A 6,320-nucleotide genomic window follows, 5' to 3' on the forward strand; every position below is an offset into this window, starting at 1 on the left:
TTTGGTTACAAAAGAATTTGTTTGATTCCACGCAGTGGAGCCACTTGTAGTCTATAGCACTATTACCCAGGTTTCGAGGGACACAGGGTTACCCCACTGCCTTTAATTCGTCGGTTCAAAGGGGCAGAGACTCATTTTAGAGAGCTCCTTTAAGGGAAGTTTCTTCCAGGGCCTCACAGGTCAGGGCACAAAATGCATGTGGCTCTCAGGCATCCTAGTGCCCTCTGCGCCCCCTTTCAGGTCCTCTGTAAGGGTCAGCACATGGGCCTAAGCGGCACAATTCTACCGCTGAGGACCCCAGAGTGAGTCAACAGGAGGGAAGGTTCTACACCGCTGCTCTCAGAAATGCCATCTCTGTCCCAAGACGGCAATTGCTCCTCCAGACAGCCGGAAAGAAATTCTCTCTCTCTAATTGCGACCCCTTTACATCTGCGGGTGGTGCAGTCTTAGAAGTGCCTGTCATTTTAACTGCTGCTGTGTCCACTTCGGGTGATTGCTCATGCGGTGCCCCCTCATGGCTCCTGCAGGTTAGGAGTCCCCATGCTCAGTGGGCACTCCTGTGTGTGTTGGAGCATCTGGATGGCAGGCTAGCGGAGTCCTGTGCTGGAGCTGTTGGGTGAGGCTGCTGTTCGCTGCCATCTTGGCCACGCCCCACCTCTGACATATTTTATAGAATCACAGCCACCTTGATGTTGCCCACTCATATTCAAAGAATCAACTGAAGACCCCATGTGCTGTGAGAGATACTCAAAGAGTTTGGCTTTAAGAATTTACATTTGACCTTATGGAGAGCGAGATCATGTTACTGCAGCCTATTCTGAGCTGCTCATAGGTATTTGTCGTGATGCTGTCAACATGCTGTGCGATAAAGATTTAGCTTACTATAGTTTCATGCTGTTGACACATACCAACAATGTATATGTATTATGGTGCAAACAAATGATGCATAATAGATTTGGTGACAAGTGTTAGAGCCCTTGGGTCCTAAGTTGAACTTACATGTGTAAATTGCTTGATTTATGAATATAAGTTCGTTCACTTTTGGTTTTCACGTTTGTAGTCACAAATTAATTTACTCCATTTAATTGTGAACAAATCTCATCACATGGGTGTCGAGTTTGCGTTCCAGCACAAGAATGTCTTGAGAAATAGCAGTTTAAACAGACAAGTGGAATTTGAAGGGCTAAATTACCACAGTGCACAACCGCCTAATCTTATCATTAAAACACAAAAAATGCTTGTGGTCAGTTAAGGGAGAAGAGAGAAGTTACGCATCACTCAAGTCAGTTTAAAGAACGGTAGCACTCAACACCTCTAGGCTAGCATGCTTTTTCATAGGGCCCCTCCTCACACCAACTCCACGAGTGGTGTTGATATGGGCTACAATCCTCAAAGTGGGGTGATCTTGACGTGTTCAAAGTCTAAGATCCAGAGGGGGTCCTCAATAGGGATAGCTAGAGGTGTGTGAAAAATGAAAAATATAAAGATGAGTGCAGAGACAAAAAGACTGTTAGAATCACCGCCTGGTGGACCTATAAATGTTTTATTAGTGTCCCATTGGCTAGGGGGTAAAGAATGGAGTATAATTTCACCCATTTCACTTTACTACCTAAATCGTACCCTAAAATGAGAGGTAAGGAGGCATTCACCAGGACCTAAATCCACTCTGCTTTTGCAAACGATAGAGAAAAAAATAAAATAAAATTATACAACCAGTGATGGCTGAGTGCATGCTGAATTTCACTGACATCTAACCCTGTATTCTTCAGGAGATAAAGAACTAACAGCTTACACAACAAAATATAAACCCATAATGGAGAATGAACGGTGCAATCCTCTAGTACTGGGGACCGGACTCGCTGATGTACCTCACTGTGAGGTTTTCAAGTGGATGACAACATACCAATCAAAGTTGCTTTATTTCGATATCCAATATCTTAAAAGCATTTCCAAATTTACATCCTTCAATTTATATAAGCCATAAAAATGTTAAAAAGAAACATCAGTAAAAATATAAAATGCAATCAAACATTAAATTCATCAATTTCTAATTGCCCAAAAAGTTAGATAATATGATTATGACAAAAATAATCTTGGGTCAACGTTTTATAAAAGTTCATTTCAAACCCTTCTTCACATAAAAACCTTTTTTCCCCTTTGGGTTATTCTTAATCTGTTTACGGGGAAAAAAATGGCGGTGCAATATATAATGTGCAAACCATAAAGCTAAGAATATAGAAACATAATTCATTATAAATCTCCACGCAAAAATTTAAACCTTACAATCCAAGCACAACCAAGATACTTGGCTACACCACAAGAAAAGAGAGTCAGCGCGTCAGCCTTTAAAATGCGTAGAGCAGTGCGATATTCACGCGTACTCAACTCTCTGCAAATGGGTTTAAGCCATCTCGTTCTTGCACTTTTGCAAGCAGGGCAGGCAAACATGAAATGGGCTATGCTCTCTATCGGTGTTTTGCAACAGGGGCACCCTAAAGGTGTCTAATGTGGGGTGCTCCATTTCGCAGTTAACTCTCTGACCGGCAGTGAGCCTACCCTAAACTGTATATAAAGTGCTCTATCTCGTGGTGTTTGGATAAAATCTAGGTAAGGTTCTAAAAATGTGTATTACTTATGGAGATAAAACTCTTCCATCAGCCTCCCTGCTCTTAGGTTGCTAAGCTCTTGGGCATCGACCCAGGCCCAATAGCGTCTTTTAAGGTCAGTCTTACTAGGAGGGGTTTGCGTATCCCATGCTTCCTTGAAGCCTAAAGCAACAAGAGATTTTTTTAGATTGAGCACCCAACTCTTTGGTTAGCATCTAGAGCCATGACTTCTGTAAGCGCGGCGGCATAGTTGGTTAGTTCAGGGGTCCGACATAAGCGGGCCCAGAATAACAGGGGTCGTAGCCTAGCTATATCTTTAAAAGAATGCCTACCCATGTCTTTTAACAGCAGTTTCAGTGGCACACTTTGGGGTAGCATCACTAGATCTCTTAGAAACTTATGTTCAGACCTGCAAATGCTTTCAGTATTCTCAAAACCCCACAGTTCAGCTCCATAAAGAGCTGAACTGACAGCTTTAGCTCCATAAATTGTAAGGGCAGGAGCCACAGGTCTGCTCTGCGAGGAGCGGTGTTCTTTAGTTAGTATGCCTGTGACACGCTTGTGATTTAGAAGCATTTTATCAATGTGATGCCTCCATCGCATTTTATCGTCTAATCTTATTCCCAGGTAGTCGAACGTTGAAACTTTATCCAAGCGTATTCCATCTAAAGTAAAATTATCTCTATACGGCTTGTAAGGGTTAAACGCCATAAGTTTAGTCTTAGAGGTATTCACAATCAAAACCCTAGACTCACAAAAAGTATAAAATCTGTCTAGAAGCTTTTGGAGCACTACTTGCGTTTTAGTGATAAGCAACGTATCGTCTGCAAAGAGTAAAGTGGGAAACCTGTCTCCTGCCAGGGCTGGTGCATCGGATGGAAACTCCTGCAAATAGCTCACCACCCTGTTCATATATAGAGAGAACAGGGTGGGAGCCAGGACACAGCCCTCGCGTACCCCTCTGTTTACTGGGATCCTGTTTGTTTTTTGTCCCTGGGACCCCCACCTCACTTGGGCATAATTGCCCTCATGTAGGCGAGTCAAGATGTTCAATAATAGCGGAGGCATCCCCATTTCTTCTAATAGATGCCATAGCCGATTACGAGGAACTAGGTCAAAGGCAGTCTTTAAGTCGATAAATGTCAAATAAAGGCTGCCCTTGCCAATCAGGACCACCTTCCAGTATATTAAAAACAGCCTAAATGCTTGGTCCACCGTCCCTGTACATGCCCTAAATCCAGCTTGGTATTGGGAGAGTATATTTTCTTCATCCACCCATTGATGGATTCTCTGTAGTAACACCCTGCCAACTACTTTCTGCATAGCGTCTATCAAACTGAATGGGCGGTAGTTGGCAGGGTCATCCCTCTGCCCCTTTCCATGATTCTGGTACTGCACTCCCTCTTGCAATTGAGTTCATTAAAAGCATAACATAATTTGCCCAGTTGCGAGGGTCTGCTAGAAAAAGATCTCCTGGGAGGCCATCAGGTCCTGGGGCTTTTGCTGGGACTATTTTCTTTATGGCCATCTCGACTTCTTCTAGTGTGAAGAGATCAATAGGATTTGAGATAGTATGGAAATGTATTTGTTCATGTATCCCCCCTCGGTGAATAAGATCTAGTTCAGAGTAGAGGCTCTCAAAATGGTTATACCAATCCTGGCATGTAATATGGTTAGGAATTACGTCAGGATCTTTATTACCAACCCGCCTAGCCTTATTCCAGAAAAGCTTAGGGTCTCGGGCTGTACTTGCATCTTTTAAATTTTGCCAATATAACTCATCCCAATCTAGTTTCGCTTGGTAAATTGCAGTTTTATAGGTCTTTCTAGTTTCTCTAATTAGAAGGCAGTTTTTACTTTTTATTGCTAAGATTAAGGCCTTTTTTTTTGTCTGCAGTCCCCATTAAACCAAGTATGGCACTTTTTAACTCTTCTAGTTAATTTGCCTGTATTACATACTATAAAATATGCTCCTATCTGAGCTGTCATATTATCAAACAAATCTGGTATTTTCAATAGTCCCCCTGGGTCCTCAGTGGCCTCTAGTAATAATCGAGTGTTTTCGCTCAGAGCATGGCTAATACCAGATGACAATGATTTTTGGGTAAGAACTTTAGGCCATATGAGGGTCCTTCTGGAATTTGAAGGTACTAGCTCTTTAGTAATCATAAAGGGGTCTAAGATCTGGTTACAAGAATGGAGAGAAGCCCAAGGATTATCTATAGTCATACTTAGTGTGTTATGGTCACTGTCAGTGGAAGGGAGAACTTCCATGTCCAGTATCTTTTTCCATAACCTCACATCTACTAATATGTAGTCAATTTGTGAGGGGCAGTTAACTCTATTAAATGTGTTAGCTCCTGTAGCATCAGAAGGAGTTCTACCATTCACGGCCCTTAATCAAAATTACAGTGTGAATGCGCTAATCTGGATTGCAATTTGAGACCATTTTTTAATGGGGGGTATATTTAATGTTGGAACGCCCCATTTAGTGTCTTCTTCATCTAGCCCCATCGAATCCTCAGAATCTAGTGGCTCAAAAGTGCAATTAAAATCGCCTGCAATCATAGTACATGAGTTTGGTGAGCAGTTAGCTAGCTCCTGTTCTAAGGACAGTACAATGTTTGACGGTTTGCCCCCAGGTGTACCTCTTATGTATACATTAAACAGTTCCACAGTTTTACCGCATTATGTCCCTTAATGGAGAGCCACATAATATCTGGGTTATCGCAGTGATGTTCAATAATTTGGCAGCCCATATCGATCTTAATCCAAACAATGAGGCCTCCGGAAGGCCTTCCCCTCCCCTTGGAAACAGCAGATTTAAAAAAACAAGTATAACCAGATTTCTATAATGGGACTAGACTCCATGTTTCTTGGAACATGCAGATATAATGTTCCTCGATCAGGTCGTTCCAGTCAGGTAGCGACATTTTTCTATAAAGACCTGCAATGTTCCATGAAAGAATCTTAAGCTGAGATATTAGAGTTTTATTGCAAATAAAGTTTTGGCATGTCAATTGTGGTTGGGCCGGTGATTGGGCGAGAATGTTAGTAGATATTACCGCCCCCTGGTCACTTGGACCATTGTTCAAATTATTACTATAAAAGTAAAATTTTTGGGAAATTTGGAGGCCGTCAGAGGTGACATTTAATCCAAGATTACCAGGGATATTTAGAGTATTAGTGGTTATAATGGATTGTGATTTCTGCCTAAACTGATCGGGCTGCTGAAGTCAATCCACGGCCTCAAGCGGGGACCCACTAAAAGTGGATGGTAACTGTACACTGTCGTAGGCCCTAGCCATGGCAATTGTGGGGAAACGCCTAACCTGAATAGATGAAAAATCAGGAGAGTAAGTTCTATACTCCAATGCCAAGAGGTTTTCCGCTAGGTCCGAATTGATCAAGGTAAGCTCGATACAATCCGATGGTTGGTTAATGGATGTGCATCTCCTCGCTCTAACTATGTCTTCCCTAATCAACGAACGGCAACCCCTAACATGACGCAACCAGTGTATGGACTTGTTTATCAGGAATTCAGCGTTCTCGTTTTTTGTACCTATTTTGGGGACATTGACCATAAAAACTGTCTGGGCGTGACGAGTGGAGCAAGGTAATTCTGTGTTTTTTTGGAAAGATGTATTTCCACCCAAAGGAGGAGTAAATGGGACGTTGGTTGGCCTTCTGCAGATTGCTGCTACTTGTGAATAG

Source organism: Triturus cristatus, chromosome 9, assembly GCF_964204655.1.
Source record: "Triturus cristatus chromosome 9, aTriCri1.1, whole genome shotgun sequence".
Taxonomy (NCBI): Eukaryota; Metazoa; Chordata; class Amphibia; order Caudata; family Salamandridae; genus Triturus; species Triturus cristatus.